This window comes from Microcaecilia unicolor, chromosome 7, assembly GCF_901765095.1.
Source record: "Microcaecilia unicolor chromosome 7, aMicUni1.1, whole genome shotgun sequence".
In the NCBI taxonomy this organism is placed as follows: domain Eukaryota; kingdom Metazoa; phylum Chordata; class Amphibia; order Gymnophiona; family Siphonopidae; genus Microcaecilia; species Microcaecilia unicolor.
The window spans coordinates 24,625,040-24,643,011 of NC_044037.1; the positions used below are offsets into that span (position 1 = coordinate 24,625,040).

General features: G+C 46.9%; 1 protein-coding gene and 1 long non-coding RNA gene across 2 annotated transcripts in view; both read left to right on the forward strand.

Moving 5' to 3' along the window:
• TENM1 (teneurin transmembrane protein 1) overlaps window positions 1-17,972 on the forward strand; it is a 696,753-nt gene that overhangs the window by 344,819 nt on the left and 333,962 nt on the right. The window lies entirely within an intron of this gene.
• LOC115474677 lies at window positions 1,882-16,559 on the forward strand. Its single transcript, XR_003942887.1, has 3 exons — window positions 1,882-1,968; window positions 14,522-14,524; window positions 16,549-16,559. It is a non-coding gene; the product is annotated as an uncharacterized LOC115474677 (long non-coding RNA).

Genomic DNA, 17,972 nt, shown 5'->3' on the forward strand with positions numbered 1-17,972 from the left:
ATTATCCCGCCTTAATCATTTTCAAGATCATCTATTTTTTCTTGCTGGAACTGGACCAACCTCCAATCGCGCTAAATCTGTGAAGTGGGCCTGTGATATATCCTCTAGTTCTGCCATTCTACATTTTGCTCCCCCGCTCATCGGGTTAACTCCAAGGTAATTTGTGAGAGTCTCGCAATTTGTTCAGAAAGTTGGGTGAATCTAGTGTCCAACACTTTGACAACAGCTTCTGTGATCTCCGACAGTAATGTGTTGGGTTCCTCAGTCTGCGAGGAAGATGGTGAGGCTAATCTCTGCGCTGCAGCTTTGCCGCCATTCCACTTCCCGAACATGTTAAATATTTGTCCATAAGCATGCAGTGACTTACTGTGCTAATCTTCTGAGGCTTGAAATAGGTCTAGTGATTGATTTTAGAGATTGAAAGGGGGACTCCCAGGCAGCTCTCACAGCCTGCATCCAGAGCCGCTCACACCATCACATGACTCCCTATAGTGTTCTATAAGTTATCCCACAAATTCTGTATATGGCGCCCAGATTTGCATGCCCAAATTTGGGTGAGGTCCCGAGATACACATGCGAGCCAACTTTTCAAAATTATTGGGGGTGCTAAGCCTAATGGAAATAACCCCTCTCTGGACACATGCAAGGAATATTGGGGGTGCTCAAGCACCCACAGAGTTGGTTCCCATGCACATGCATATTAATTGGCTAACAAGCTGTTAACCGTCAATAATTGGATGCTAACAACCAATTACTGAAGTTAGTTGGCACTCATTAGAATTTGCGCATGCATTTGGCTGTCCACTATTCTTTTCGGCAGTACTCCTAAGCCCCATAGCGTGTATCTCAAAAGGGGGACGTCTTCATTCCAAAAAGTTTCACGTGTAGTTATAGAATATTAGCTCAGCACACCTAACTTGAGAGTTAGCATTTACATCTGGTTTCGGCAGGTGTAAGTCTGGTACTTAAAGTCTGGGTACAGGAATCAGCACTAAGCATGATTCTATAAAGGGCACAAGCTTCGTAAGTGTCCATTTTTGAGAGTGATTTATAGAATCTGGCCCTATGCGCACGAAATAGTGCTTAGGTGGAATTTTGCCATTTACTAGCATATGTTTATGCAAGAGTTTAATATACAGTAATACCTTGGTTTTCGTTGACTCCGGTTATCATTGGTTTCGGTTTTCGTCGATTTTTTCCGTGAAAAATTTGTCTCGGATTTCGTTGGTTGCCTTGGATTTCGTCGTGACCTCGCTGCTAATTTTGCGAAAACAAAGGGCGACCCACGCGTTCTCCTGCTCAGTGTGGCGTTGTTTCTCATTGTATGTGCCAGCCGAAGCCTCCTCCAACGCCGTCTATGGCGCAGCCACGTTCCTGCCCTGCTCTTCTTGCTCCTCCTGTCCTTTGAAACTGAGAAGGAGCGTCAGCGTGCACAGGACAGGAAGAGCAAGAAGACCAGGGCAGGAACGCGGCTGTGCCAGAGACGGCACTGAAGAAGGCTTCGGCTGGTGGGGGTTGGGGATCCCCGCCAACAAAGGTATTTGTGAGGTGATGGGGGTGCGAGGTGAGGGGAGGCGGTGGCGGGGAGGTGAGGCGATGCTTGGTGGTGGGGGGGTGGCGGCGGGGTAGCACTCAAAATGTGCCCCAACCTCGGGCCCTGGCCCCCTCCCACCGTATGGTCTGGCTACGCCTCTGCTCTGCACTAATGGTAATAGCACATGGTCATTAATATAAAAAATATTAAAAGGCCATTTTTTTTACAGCTGTACTAAAAAAGCGCTTATCACACTCAATAAAACCTACATAAGAGTGCACTAAGGGGCCCTTTTACTAAGCCACATTAACATCTACATGCGCCCAACGTGCTTCAATTCCTAGTTACCACCCGGCTAGCACATGGCCCGGGCAGTAATTTCTTTTTTGACGCGTGTCCGATACAAGAATCAGAAAATATGTTTAATTTCTGGCGTGCAGGCGATCATCGGCATTTGGACACGCATTGACCATTACCACCCGGTTAACGCATGAGACTTTACCGCTAAGTCAATGCCTGGCGATAAAGTCTCAGACCCAAAACGGATGCGTGCCAATTTTCATTTTGCCACACGTCCATTTTAAGGCTCCCCCCAAAATAGGCATTTTTTTTTACAGGTGCGCTGAAAAATGATTCTACGCGCATCTAAAACTTGCGCCTACACTAGCCCAGGCCATATTTCAGCGCACCTTAGTAAAGGGACCCCTAAAGCCACTTTTTACTGCAGCTTAGTAAAATTGCCCCTTAAATAACTAATCATAAGAAAGAATGCAGAAAATCATATACCACAGTACGGTTTAAATATGTTTGGTTTGTTTGGGGTTTGTTTGGTTTTTTTTCAAAAATTGCATGCATGAGTCTTCAAACTAACTTTTGAAGTACTCTGCTTCAGTCAGATGATATGGGATTATTTCTAGAAAGCAATTAGGATGGCTACTGGAGCGAGGTTTGATGGCAAAGAACCACTGTGAATAAGCAAACAGGGAAACTACAGTGTTATTAGTTCCACTGGTTTCATTTTGTTTGCTTAAGCTGAGGTGCGAAGATAAGGAATGAAAGGCTAAGATGCCCCAGAAACAATATAAAACACTGTGCAACTGTTTTCTTTTTATTTTTTTTTAACTGATGTCATAGATGAAAAGTCAAAGAGTCAAAATTAGTGATTTTTAGAAAAGTTGATCTGGGTACTAGAGATCCATATTAGTTTAATGTTTGTAGCCTACGTCAAACAAGATGTCTCCTGGTGTACCTTGAATTCAAGAAGGCATCTTTCTGCTGCTGCTGTTGATGCAGTGCAGGGGCGTAGCTACGTGGGGCCATGAGGGCATGGGCCCCCGTAGATTTGGCCCTACCCCCCCCCCCCCGCCTCCAACCCCTACGATCCCCCCTCCTGCCGCCAACCCTCCCCTGCTGCTGTCGGGTACCTTTGCTGGCGGGGGTCCCCAACCCCCGCTAGCCGAAGTCCTCCGGCGCAGCTGCGTAGCTGATCTGCAAGGGCAGGCTTCTGTTTCTGCGAGTCTGACGTCCTGCACGTACGTGCAGCACGTCAGACTCGCAGAAACAGAAGCCTGCCCTTGCAGATCAGCAACACGGCCGCGCTGGAGAAGAGGACTTCGGCTGGTGGGGGTTGGGGACCCCCGCCAGCAAAAGTACCCGACGGCGGCGGCGGGGGAGGGTTGCGGCAGCGGGAAGAGGGGGTCGAAAGGGTTGGCGGTGGGGGGGGTCAAAGGTGGTGGTGGCGGCAGGAGGGGTCAAAAATGGCGGGGGGGGGTCGGCGGCACCCGGGGGGGGGCTAAAATGTGCCCCCTCACTTCGGGCTCTGGACCCCCCCTCCCGTCAAAGTCTGGCTACGCCCCTGCTGCACTGGGCAGGGATTATTGATTTTGTGGTGACAATAATGGACAGATGATCGAAAGCCCCGTGCTGTTCCAAACAGTGCTCTTAAAATAGCGCTGGAGCAGTGTGGGGCTTTACCGGCCCTATGATTAGAGATAATAGCATGCAGATTTAAGCATGCTATTATCTCTGATTATAGGGTAAAGTACGGGAGAATTGTGCCTGAGTTTCTCCCGTATACGGTGTGAAGCCCCACCAAGTTCATCCCAGGATCCACTGGGCATGGCTGGGTGCCCCCATTTTTGAGGGGGCGCCAATGGAAGAGGAGGGAGGCCACCTCCCTCCTCCAACGAAGGTAGAGGGGTGGGGAAGAGGGTCGCTAGACTACCAAGTCAGGGGGTGGGGTGACTCGCAGCCCACTGAGCCACCAGGGGTATTTGAGGGGATGCTAGGGGCTTTTAGGGGTGCTGGAGACCCACCGGTTAGTTCTGTATATTCAGTGCTGGGCAATGTCCAGGCACTGGCATTAATATGCGGACGGCTGTTTCTTATGCAGTTAAATACAATGTTCAGCAATTAATTGCCTAAGGGCCCCTTTTACCAAGCTGCAACAAAAGGGGGCTGGCGCTGGCGTCGGTGAGTGTTTTACACGTGCGCCGAGGCCCCATTTTACCATAGCTGATAAAAGGGAAGTCTCGCTTTCCTACAGGAAATGGCTGGGCGGCCATTTAAGGGGGGGGGCCCTCACCGCCACCCATTAAGGGCTCCCGAACTGCCGGCGTGCTAAGGGTGGAAAGTGCCGCTGGGTTGCTGCAGTAGCCCGGCGATACTTCCTGTATAGCGAGCGGTAAGCCCGTGTTGGGCTTACTGCCGCTTAGTAAAAGGAGCCCTAAGTGACACCAGATAAAGATAGGACTGACTTTTATTCAGTTCAATATGGTCGCTTAATATAGGTGGTTAAGGGGCACTTAACTGTATGTGTCTACTGTGCCTCTGGACTCAGTGGCAGCCCTAGCATTAGGCCAACTGAGGCGGGGGCTTTGGGCGGCACTCTTCGTGGAGTGGCATCCCCCCACACCAGCCACAGTCTGGCATTTCCCCCCACCCTTCCTCAACCCTCTTCCCCGGATCTACCTTTTTTTTATTTTTCCAAAAGTCAGCGGTGGCAGCAATTCCCATAGGCTGCCCTGCCACCAACACAGGCCTCTTCTCTCTAATGTAGCCCAGCTCTTAAAGCATAACTTCCTGTTTCCTCGAAGGTGGGCCACAGTAGAGAGACGAGGCCGGTGCCGGCGGCAGGGCAGCCTATGGGAATTTCTACCGATGACAACGTTTGGAAAACAATAGAAGAAGGTAGATGCGGGCAATGGGGTTCAGAAAGGAAGGGGGGAGATGCCAGACCATGGCCGGGGGGCGGGGAGGGAGGGAGAGAAAAAAAGAGTGTGAACAAAGAGATGTTGACTCGGGGATGGCGGGGAGGCCAGGGGCAGCATCTCATCCCTCACCTCAGGTGGCAGATTGCATTGAGCCACTCCTGCCCGGACTGCTCAAAAAAAATATCTGTTAGTTTAGCAGTCAGTGCTCATATTCAGTGGCACAAGCCGGTTCATTGCTGCTGAATATCAGCAGATGGCCAAAATGTATCTGTGGAGTGCCCAGGAAAATTTAAACAAAACATAAATGCAGCCAACATCTAGTTCTAGTTGCATTAGTGCTTGTGGTACTGTTCCACCATCAGGCTTATTTTCGAAAGAGAAGGGCGCCCATCTTTCGACACAAATTGGGAGATGGGCGTCCTTCTCTCAGGGTCGCCCAAATCGGCATAATCGAAAGTCAATTTTGGGCGTCCCCAACTGCTTTCCGTCGTGGGGACGACCAAAGTTCCTGGGGGTGTGTCGGAGGCATAGCGAAGGCGGGACTGGGGTATGCCTAACAGATGGGCATCCTCTAGCGATAATGGGAAAAAGAAGGGTGTCCCTGACGAGCACTTGGACGACTTTACTTGGTCCATTTTTTTCTTACAACCAAGCCTCAAAAAGGTGCCCGAACTGACCAGATGACCACTGGAGGGAATCGGGGATGACCTCCCCTGACTCTCCCAGTGGTGACTAACCCCCTCCCACCCTGCAAGAAACAACTTTAAAAACTTTTTTTGCCAGCCTCAAATATCATACTCAGGACCATCGCAGCAGTATGCAGGTCTCTGGGAGGGGGGGGAGGTGTGTGTGTATCAGCAGAAGCATAGTGAAGGCGTGGACGTCCTTCTTTCAAACATTTTGGATGTCCTGAACTGCCCCTCCCTCCCCCCCAGGAATGGCCAAATTTCAAGGGAGTGGAGGAGTGGCCTAGTGGTTAGAGCACTGGTCTTGCAATCCAGAGGTGGCCAGTTCAAATCCCACTGCTGCTACTTGTAATTCAAAATCCAAATTAAATAAAGGGGGTGTCAGAGGCATAGCAAAGGCATGGACATCCTTCTCACAACTGCCCATCACAGGTACAATGGCATAGCAAAGGCACCTAACACTTGGATGTCTTTCACCCATACTCAAAAAAACAAACAAAAAAAAAGTCCCTGACAAGCACTTGGATATTTTCACCTGGACGTGTTTTTTTTAAGGTTGTAGGACAGCTGTTATACATGCAGCTTGTCTGCATGTATGAAGCCGTCTTTGGCATTCGCAGAGCAGCCACGCATAACGCTTGGCTGCTGTGCACTGGCTTCCCCTCCTTAGGAAGGAAATCGTGTGCAAATGAGCTAACAGCGAGCAGCTCATTTGCATGCGATTTCCTTCATGCATGCCCGCTCCTTTCCGAATTGCTAAGGGATCAGTAAGGGAAGGGCTTTTTACGTTCAGTTAGTGCATCAGTTAGTCCACTGCAGTGCCCCCTAGGGTGCCCGGTTGGTGTCCTGACATGTCAGGGGGACCAGTGCACTACAAATGCTGGCTCCTCCCACGTCCAAATGAGTTGGATTTGGTCGTTTTTGAGATGGGCAAACTCAGTTTCCATTATTGCCGAAAACCGGGGATGACCATCTCTAAGGTCGACCATCTCAACATTTATGTCAACCATCTCTAAGGTCAACCTAAATGTTGAGATTTGGGCGTCCCCGACCGTATTATCGAAACGAAAGATGGCCGCCCATCTTGTTTCGATAATACGGGTTTTCCCGCTTCTTCGTGGGGACATCCTGCAAGGATACCCCATTCGAGTATGCCCCTCCATGTCTGTTATTTTCATGTGACTGAAAGATAAATCACCTTGACCTTTGGCAGCACACTATCCAGTAATGATACTTATCATTGGTCGACTTGTCTTCCTCAGAAAATGTTTGTTAATACAGCTCACTGTGCCTTCTTTTAAATCCTCACACAACCACAGAACGGCTAGAAACGTATCAATTGAAGATGACAAAATGGAGAAGCATTGCTGTTAACAACAAATTGTGTTATACACAGGGACACATTCTGACTCTGAATTTAAATAGCATTCTAAATTTTTCACAGCAGACTTCCAGACAGTCGATAAAAATAAAAGAGAGGAAAATCATGGCATTGTTCTCTGGCTCACTGATGTGATATCATGCTGACTTAAGTACCATGCTAAGAAAAAGGTTAGAATGTACCACTAATTTATAAACATTAATTCGTGATTGCAATTGAACAGGAAATTACCTTCATATGTAAAAAAGTTCAGCCTGATTAACATGATTACAATAAATGTCCTAGAAATTAAACAGAATAATGTGCCCCAGAGAATTGAGAAGAAAAAATGTAACTGAAATTGAGCGTCTACACCGATGTTATAGTTTTCTGTCTAGTGGAAAAGTTGTAATATTTTATTCTGCCTTCATTCCCAAGTCAGACATTTGGCTTAAGGACACCTATCAGCCTATATCAGTGGCTCTCAACTCAGCCTTCAGAAGCACCCAAGATAACGCCCACGTATTTATTTATTTATTTATTTATTTATTTGGTTCACTTATATCCCACATTTTCCCAGCTAGTGCGGGCTCAATGTGGCTAACAAAGTTAATACATCAAAACATAATACAGCAGGATATAGTAATTATAGAAAATTAACAAATACAGTAACGAAAGCAGCTAAATAGGAGAATACGGATGGGAAAACAGGAACAACAAAAGGGAAGCAGACAGAAGGCAAAAAAACGGGAAATCAATCAAAACGGAAATGGGGGATTAAAAAGTAATGAGGTCTTTGGGATAAGCTTTACTAAACAAAAAAGTATTTAGCAATGTTTTAAATGTTGGGTGGTCCGATGTCTCTTTCAGTAGTCTCGGCAAAGCATTCCAGGAGTGCGGGCTGATGAACGAAAAGGAAGAAGCTTAGATTGTCTTGTACTTTAGATTCCTGCAGGAAGGATAGTGCAGAAGGAGATAAGTACGAGACGACACCGATGAATTTCTAGGAGGTAAATCTTATCAAATCACACATGTAAACTGGTGCTTCTCCGTAAATGATCTTATGTGTTAAGGCGCAGATTTTGAATTCAATGCGGTCTTTGATGGGTAGCCAGTGAAGACGCTCACGGAGAGGCCGAGCAGTATGAAAGCAAGTTTTTCCAAAGATAAGCCTGGCCGTGGTGTTTTGAACCGTCTGGAGCTTCTTCCGAATATAGTGTGTACAGCCAGCATACAACCCACTACTACTACTACTACTAATAGCATTTATAAAGCGCTACCAGACGCACGCAGCGCTGAACACTTGACATAGAGAGACAGTCCCTGTTCAAAGAGCTTACAATCTAGGTAAAACGGACAGACAAGACATTACGGGCAAGGGAAATTACAGGGTAAAGAGGAGCAGGGAGGAGGAGGGCAAATGAGTAGCGGTCAGGAGCCAAAGGCAATAGTGAAAAGGTGAGCTTTCAGCATAGATTTAAAAACAGGTGTGGCTTAGCACCAATGAATGCATCAGGGTTCAAAATATATCTCTTGGCAGGAGTTGTTTGATGCGTTTAAGCTTCCACAATGATAAGAACATTCTTTTCGTAATCTGCTTAACTTGACTATCAAGTGACAGATGGCTATCCAATGTGACCCCAAAAATTTTCAGACTGTTTGAGATTGGGAGGGTATAATCAGGAGTAATTACTTATCATTACTAATTGGATTTAAGTGGAATTCACGTGCACGCTTTGTTAGGCGTATTCTATAAAGAAGCGCAAGTAACTTCTCACACGCACAGCTAAAAAGGGAGCACAGTGATCGGAGGAGTGTGGGCATGCCGGGCTTATCAATCACATCTACACGCACGGTTATAGAATTAAGCCAGCGCGCGTAGATGTAAGCGCCATGCATTTACACCAGCTTTTCACTGGCGTAAATGGATGCACCTAAATATAGGTGTGTCCACCTGGCCCAAGGCATGTCTAATAGAATACGCCTAGATATCTCTATGAAATGCGAAGAGATTCTATCAAATGCGCCTAGAATCTAGCCCTTAGGTCCCCAACATGGGCTTACTGCTCACTAAACAGTAAATATCGCTGGGCTACCGCAGCAGCCCGGCAGTACTTCCCATCCCTAGTGCGTCGTCACATAAGTACATAAGCACTGTCACGCTGGGAAAAGACCAAGAGGCATATTTTCAAAGCACTTTGGGAGGCTAAGTTCCATAGGTTTCTATGGAACTTTGGGAGGCCAAGTGCTTTGAAAATGAGCCTCCAAAGGTCCATCAAGCCCAGCACTCTGTCTCCGACAGCGGCCAATCCAGGCCCCAAGAACCTGGCAAAAATCCAGAATTTAATAACAATCAATGGACTTTTCCTTCAGGAATCTGTCCAGACCCCCTTTAAACTCAGCAAGGCCAGCTGCCGTCACTACCTTCTCCGGCAATGAGTTCCAGAGTCTAACCACACGCTGAGTAAAGAAAAACGTTCTCCAATTTGTTTTCAACCTACCACATTCTAATTTCATCTTGTGTCCCCTAGTTCTATTATTGTTAGAAAGCGTAAACAAACGCTTCACATCCAGCGCTACAAAAATATAGCAGTAATCAGGCAGTGCCGCTCACTGCCCAGTTACCACCGGGTTAGCGCGAGAGCCCTTATCGCCACCTCAGTGGGTGGTGGTAAACCCTTACTGCCACCTCAGTGAGTGGCGGTAAGGGTCCCCCCCCCCCCCCCCCCCAAAATGGCCATGCGGCAAGTGCTTTTGCTTTTCCTCTTGTACTCTATCCCCAAAATGTGGACTTAATGCTATTTCTTCTTCCTTAATTGGCAGTTGTTCTCAACTCCAGGTTTAATTATTCCTCTTGATTTCTGTACAAGTTCTTATTGCTTGGTGTAAATTGTAAAACATTTCATTAAAAATAAAAATTATCCCCCAGATTCTATAAATGATGTGCAAATTTACATGCACAAAATTGTGCTCTGTCCTGAGATATGCATGCAACTAAATTGGCTAATGAGCCAATTAGCAGCAATAATTGGGTGTTAACAATCAATTATTGGCATTGATTGGCAACAATTTGGATTTGTGCGTGCATCTTGCTATGCACTATTCTATAAAGATCTGTGTGCAAATCATATGGCGTGCATCTCAAAAGGGGGTGTGGACATGGGAGGGGCATGGACAGGTCGCTAAAGATGTGTACAGTATTATTGAATGCCAGGGATCCACGCCAGGATTTACACCAGGTTTCAGTTGGTATAAATCCTTGCACCCAAAGTTTGGTGCGAAAAACGGCTCTAGGTATTATCATTGTTCCCTCTAAGCTAAGCAGGAGTCCTCCACCTACAGTCCTGCCAGTGGGGGGGGGGGGGGGGGGGGGGGGGGAGGGTGCTATTTCACTGTCACATTTTCAATAGTGAGGGACAGGCACAGAGCGTACCTACCTTATATAGAGAGCCCCCCAGGCAGTGCAACCCCCTCCCCGGGACAGCGTACATACCCCTCCTGCAAGCAAGGGGGTGTGCGGAGCAGGGGCATAGCTACGTGGGTCCACGGGGGCATGGACTCCCCACAGATTAAGCCCTGGCCCCCTCTACAATTGACCCCCCCCAGCCGCAAACCCCCCCCCCAGGTACCTTGTTTGCTGGCAGGGGTCCCCAACCCCTGCCAGACGAAGAGTCTTCTTCAGCGCCGGTCGACTCCGGCGCCTTTGTTGTGTGATAATCTGTTTCTGACGCCTTACGTCCTGCACAGGGCTACATACAGGACGTGCACGGTGCATGACGTCAGGAGTTCGAAACAGATCATCACACAGCAAAGGTGCCAGAGTCTGCAGGCGCTGAAGAAGACTCTTTGGCTGGTGGGGGTTGGGGACCCCCCGCCAGCAAACAAGGGGGAGGGTCTTTGCAGTGGTTGTGGCGGCAGCGGGGGGGTTGCGGTTGCGTCGGCGGGGGTGTTTGTGGTTGCGGTGGGGGGGGGTGCGGTTGCAGCGGTGGGGGGGGGGGGGTTCACATATTTTTTTTTAGAGATACAGATAGAAGTATGCTGGAATGGAGATACTTTGAAGGTAATAATGTCATTGCTGTTCCCAAGTTTTAAATCACCCAACTGATAATATTTTCTTGGATTTCCTTGACTCCTTCTATAAATAGGTTGTGATTAATGAAGAAGCCTGGGTTTAAATAAGGAGCAAAAATATCATCCAATATATTCAGAGAAACAATTTTTGCTACTTAGTGCCAAACATATGAAAAGAATAGGCTTAATGTGAAGTTTTTTATTGTCTATACATACATATATAGATTTAAATAGTCGATATTCTGCTATCTTGGTCAGTGTTTTTTTTTTAACGCTGGCCATGTTGATTAAATTAAACATTGGGGCCCTTATACCAAACTGTGGTAAAAAGTGGCCATAGCGCATCCATACCCGGGTCATTCTCATGTGCTAAGTCCATTTTTACCACGGGGTAAAATGGCCGACTTTTCAAATTTTCAGTTTTAATGTTCACATGCTAAGTTTCCCATAAGCGCGAGGCCATTAGTGCGGGAGCCTCCTACTGCCATCTATTTTGTAGGTGGTAAGGGCTCACGCACTACCCACATGCTAATTGGTTAGTGGATGGCAATGTCGCTGCACTAACCAGTTAGTACAGGACATGCCCACTCTCCACCTCCAGGCACGCCCATAGACCCAAGCCTGCACTAAAAAAATAAATTTTATTTATTAGTGCATGGTTAGCACGCGGCAGTCCAACAATTACCGAGGACTTGGGGAAAATCCACCTCTTATTTCTGGGATAAGCAGCATAAAATGTTTTGTACTTTTTTGGGATCTTACCAGGTATTTGTGACCTGGATTGGCCACGGTTGGAAACAGGATGCTGGGCTTGATGGACCTTTGGTCTGTCCCAATGTGGCAATACTTATGTACTTATGTACTTGGGATTCTAAATGGAATCTTGCTACTCTTTGGGGTTCTACATGGAATGTTGCTACAGTTTGAAATTCTGCATGGAATCTTGTTATTCTTTAGAACTCTAGAATCTTGCTACTCTTTGGGGTTCTACATGGAGTGTTGCTACACTTTGAAATTCTGCATGGAATCTTGTTATTCTTTAGAATTCTAGAATCTTCCTACTCTTTGGGGTTCTACATGGAATGTTGCTACTCTTTGGGTTTCTGCCAGGTACTTGTGACCTGGATTGGCCACTGTTGGAAACAGGATGCTGGGCTTGATGGACCTTTGGTCTGTCCCAGTATGGCAATACTTATGTACTTATGCCTAAGTGCGTCCCACGGTAAGGCATTTCTGCTGCGGTAAGCACGTGTTAGTGCGTACCAAAACTTAATAAAAGAACCCCACTATCAGATAACGAAGTAGAGCGGTGAATGCTGCTGCCATCAAGACTCCTCCAATATTCAAATCACTATTCATTGTATTTGGATAATTATCCAGATCTGATCTAACTTTGGTGTCCTTTTACTAAGGTGCATTGAAAATGGACTGCGCTAGTTTCATTTTAGTCATCTGCAGACCCATTTTTTCAGCACACCTGTAAAAAAAAATGCCTTTTTAAAACTTTTGCCAAAAATGGACGTGCGGCCAATTTAACATTGGCGTGCGTTCATTTTGGGTCTGTGACCTTACCGCCAGCTATTAACCGTGCGCTAATCGCCTAATTGCGTCAAGTCAGAGTTACTGCCCGATTTTTGCCACGCACCAGAAAATAAAATATATTTTCTGATGCACATAGCGGACGCACATAAAAAATGAAATTACCGCACGGGTCATGCGGTAGCCAGGCGTTAACTCCAAATTGGCGCACATTGGGCGTGCGTAGGCACCTTCGCGGCTTAGTAGAAGGGTCCCTTTATCTGGGAACTTAACTGGATAGACGATTGAATATTACCTTTCTCCAGATAACTTCTCACTCCATCCACACTCCTGCTCCATATCCCACCGCCACTATCCTGATAGCGCTGAAGCAGTTTGGAAGGATTCAGTAATACTATCCATGTAATGCCACTAAATAGACATAGGTAGCTCCGGTCCTGGTTAATGGCAATCATTGTCCAGATATTTGCTTTTGAATTTCATGCCCAGTGGTTTTCAGACTTGTTTTGGTTAAGGAACCCTGTTGTATTCTGTGAAATTGTGAACCCTCTTCTCTCTCTCTGCTCCCTTTTCACTGTGTAGAAAAAACTACATGGAGCACTGATAACATTCAAAAGACATGGGATAAACATGTCAAAATCATGGAATATAAACATAGAGTCATTTCTCTTAAAGCAAACCATAACTGATGTTCACATTTTTCTAAATAAATAAAGAGGCGTGGGTTGGGTTAGGGGAAAACTAACCTGCACAGAGATGTAGTTACAACCTTGAGGACAATTATATTTGTGTGTATACGGGGGGGGGGGGGGGGGGGGGGGTTACCTGCACACAGAAGAAGGTACAACTCTAAGGACAAACATGGGAAGTGACATGCACAGAGCATCAGGAACTGTCCTAGCCATCTTTCTGGGCAGACTGGATGGACCATGCTGCTCTTTATCTGCTGTCATTTACTTAACATAGGCAGGCTGCATTCCCTCTCGCTCCCGCCCTCGCTTTTCCCCTAGCGTACTCACAGACCAAACATGAGACAGGTTTGGGAATAAATGGCCACAGCATTAAACAATCCCTAGGAAGCACCCGAGCCTTGGGTTTGCAGTTGCGGATGCTTGCGCTCTCCGCCATAGCTTATCCAGCTAGAGAGCAAGCATCCCAGCCCATGCTGCGGCCAGCCTTACTCCGCCCCCAGCGTGGCCCAGCCTCCATCTGCCTGGGGCAGCCCCCCATAGACCAGAGCCCCACCTGCCATGCCTGAACCAGCGAGATGATTGGTCTGCGAGCAGTGCGAGGCCGCCCTTTGCCTGAATCGGGCGATCTTCCTTTCGGCTGTTGTTCCAACACATCCCAGAGTTCCCAGGCTTGGGTGCCTCCACCACAACCCGGGGAGCCTGAGAATTAGCGCCCCCGGGTCCCCCCCTTGCTCCCCCTCAAAAGTGTTGCTCTAGTGCCTCCTGGAAGTCATTAAGGAGGAGGAAGTCCGCCACCTCTGAGAGATGGATAGCATCGTGGTGGAAGAGGCCTGGGGTGAGTGGGGAAGCCAAATGGTGCCAGATTTTGTCGCCGCCGAGATGCTGCACCCACATGCCAAGCTATCTGTTGACTTTAGTGACACCTCTGGACCACAGTCTGGAAGCGAATCCATGCCAGCGCGGAATGATATCCGACCAGAGGATAGTGGTGTCTTTTAGAGAGGTGGACAGTTGCAGGAGATCCTGCTTGGCCATGGCAATGAGGTGGCGGCATGAGGTGTGTCCAATGTCATTGCCACCCAGGTGAATGAGCAGGACATCTGGCTGGGATGTTGTGAGGAGCAAGTGGCGGACAGCGGGCAGGAGCTGGTGCCATCTCATACTGGGGATGCCAATCCAGGTTATCGCTACTCCTTTTACATGTAGGCCAAGGTGTAAACCTGGTCTCTGGGACGTCAAGCGCTTGCAGGCATGGGTGATGTATGAGTGGCCAATTATCCACACTGTAGCTGTCCGCAACTGTAGACCTGAAAGGGAAGGGAATGGTAAGTTTAATGCTGTGGCCTGATGTACGTTCGGTATGGAGTGGACCGCCATCATCCCAGGCGCTGTATGGCATGGGGGGGGGGGGGAGACCCTGTTGAAAGGCGGTCGTTGCTGTGCCTATACGGAACGAGTGGGTCCCGTAGTTGTTGGGGCACTGGCCAGCTTCGAGGAGAGCTTGTCGGAAGACAGCCGTGAACTGGAAGCGCGTGAGCGGAGTTGCATCCAGGTGTAGGTGTAGGAGAAGAAGCAATCCAGCAGGCCTCATCCTTAGGTATGCTTTGAGGTTGGCGAGCGGGCAAGTGGGCAAACTAGGGACGCCATGTAGGGTAATGGTGTGACCTTTTCCCTGCTGATCAGTTTTGGATCTGGCGAGTCGCAGGTAGATGGTATCCTGTGTAATGAAATAATACGTTACATAAGTTACATACTGTGAGCTGATCACCCTTCCAGGACCCAGCCAGGGCTGACCCTGCTTAGCTTCCTCCACACACACACAGTCACTGCTGGGCTCTACCCCTACTTGACTGACTCTACACTTGTCCATTAGATTGTAAGCTCTTTGAGCAGGGATTGTCCTTCTGTGTTAAAATTGTACAGCGCTGCGTAACCCTGGCAGCGCTTTAGAAATGTTAAGTAGTAGTAGTAGTACTGTCATTTACTATCTTACTATGTTAGTCTTTAGGGATGCTCAGGGAACCCTGGTTGAAAAGCACTGAATTCCTGCAAGGAATAATACCTTTATCTGGAACAGTGGTGTAGTCAGCAGCCCATTTTTTGAGAGGCCTAAGAGTGGACTGGGGAGGCCATGCATTTCCTGTCTGCTCTCCTCATCCCTTCCCCCATGTTAAGACTGTAACCTGCATAGGCCGTCATGATCAACAAATAATTGCGTAATATGTTTTGCTACAAACTTTCTAATAAAAAACAATTTCATTTAAAAAAATTTTACCTTTGCTGGCGGGGATGCCCAAGCCCCACCAGCTGAAGAGTTCTGCTGACCGATCCCTCTTCCACCCCGGTGCTGCTTCAGCAGCGAGGAAGCCAGTGGCATACTTTCCTGCTGCCAACTTCAGTTTACATGTGAACAGAGCATGCGTGAGGACTGCTGGGATCAGCACCTGAAAGCATGCCACCAAATTCCTCATTGCCAAGGCAGCACAAGGAGGGGGGTTGGGAAGTGGATCTCTTTGGCTGGTGGGGCCTTTGGCATCCCCATCAGCCATTTGAGGGTGCTGTGGTTTTGGAGGGGGCCTGAGCTCCAACTGAGGGGGCCCATACCCCCAGGGCACCATTGGTCTGTAATAAAGCTTTACTCTACAGCACTGGTTTACAAATTCGGTACTCAAGTCAAAAAGATCTAGTTTAAGTTTTTGGAATAGCTAACACAAATATGAAACAGGTGTATTTGCCTGTATTTGACATAAGAATCAGATTAATATGAAGTCCAAACCTGACAGAATCTCCAGAACTGTGTATGGAAATCATTGAACTGCAGGAACTGATTGGATCTGATTTGATTTGATTTGTTGATTTGATATACCGCTTATCACAGATTCATTCTAAACTGGTTTACGATATTAAAATTTACAACAAATTAAAATATAGATGTACAAAAGAAAATACTGCAAACAAAACAGTAAAGTTATAAAAGGACATAAAAATTAATACACACAAATCTAAACTAATCATGGTATTTATGTACTTCTCTTTCCCTACATAGTTACATTAGATTGTACAGCAAAAAATTTGATTAAATGTCAGTCTCAGAAGTAACTTAGGGCCTCTTTTACTAAACCGAACTAGTGATTTGCAGCGTGGCAAATGAGAGGAAGCCGCGTGGGAATTACTAGCGCGACTTTGTAAAAGACATCCCAAACGTTACATTTCAGGAAATCTTTTTTTGTTCTCATGCTATTTAATTATCATGGAAATAGTTATATTGCTGTAGCTCCTCATTTTGTGGACCGAGGGTTGTGGATTTGCCAGCCTCATAAGTTACACAACAGAATTCATGGGGGAAGGTAGGTGGCCCAAGGCCTTGACTGCCTGATCTCACCCCGATACCCTTATGAAAAGCACCTTTAATAGGAGCACCTTTGTTTAAAAAATTACAAGTAAAAATATAAAGTGACGGAAATCACATAGATACAGTTCAGTGGAGTTTATCAGAATGGTGCCTTGAAGGATCTCTCTTCTGAAGTCCTGGGTAAGACCCCCCTTTTCTTTTTTCATGGTCTGGGCTAGGTACCCCAAACTCTTCCTTTTTTTCCTGCAAGGCATTTTTAGAAGATATGGGTCCCAAAAATTCCATATCTCTCAGTACTGTGCTGGTGGATCTCTACAAATCCAAAGCACCTCAAAAACTCCTTATTGGCAAAACCTCTGTCAAAAATATTCAAAAATCTCCACTGGCAAAACACTCCTTCTGTGTGTGTGTTTGGAATACACAATGGTTTAGTCCCTCACACTACAGGATAGACTTCCTGTTAGGTAAAATGGGAGGCACCATGTTTTTTTTTGGGGGGGGGGGGAGGGGGAAGGATTTAGGTCATACCTTCTCAGTAGAAAGATATAGTAGAATTGGAAAAGGTGCAGCGAAGGGCGACTAAAATGATAGCGGGGATGGGACAACTTCCCTATGAAGAAAGACTAAGGAGGCTAGGGCTATACAGCTTGGAGAAGAGACGGCTGAGGGGAGACATGATAGAGGTATATAAAATAATGAGTGGAGTGGAACAGGTGGATGTGAAGTGTCTGTTCACGCTTTCCAAAAATACTAGGACTAGGGGGCATGCGATGAAACTACAGTGTAGTAAATTTAAAACAAATCGGAGAAAATTTTTCTTCACCCAACGTGTAATTAAACTCTGGAATTCGTTGCCAGAGAAAGTGGTGAAGGCGGTTAGCTTAGCAGAGTTTAAAAAGGGGTTGGACGGTTTCCTAAAGGACAAGTCCATAAACCGCTACTAAACGGACTTGGAAAACTCCAAAATTCCAGGAATAACATGTATAGAATGTTTGTACGTTTGGGAAGCTTGCCAGGTGCCCTTGGCCTGGATTGGCCGCTGTCGTGGACAGGATGCTGGGCTCGATGGACCCTTGGTCTTTTCCCAGTATGGCATTACTTATGTACTTATGTACTAGCAACTCAAATTCCCTTAGATCTCCATTGCTTCAGGTAATTTCTGTACTGGCTCTTCTGCTAGGTCTTTCCTTGATGTGTAACCCTGTCCAACATCTCTACTGGCCTAGTGGACTACTCAGATAGGCAGCTCCCACTGCAACCTCGGACACCTACTGAGCTCCCTCAGCACCCTCCTAGTGCTGGCAGATCTGTTTATCCTTTACCTCCAAAGTATCATATAGTTCCTGTCAAAACAGAATGGTAGATGCTCTCAAACATTGTGGGTTCTCTTAGCCCATCTTTTGTTACATCACTGTAGGGACAGGCCAAAGTAGGAGTATATTTTCCTCATTTCAAATATAGAAGGAACATTTTAGGGTCATACTACATTGTTCTTAAATAATTGTATAAATGGTTTCCATATTGAT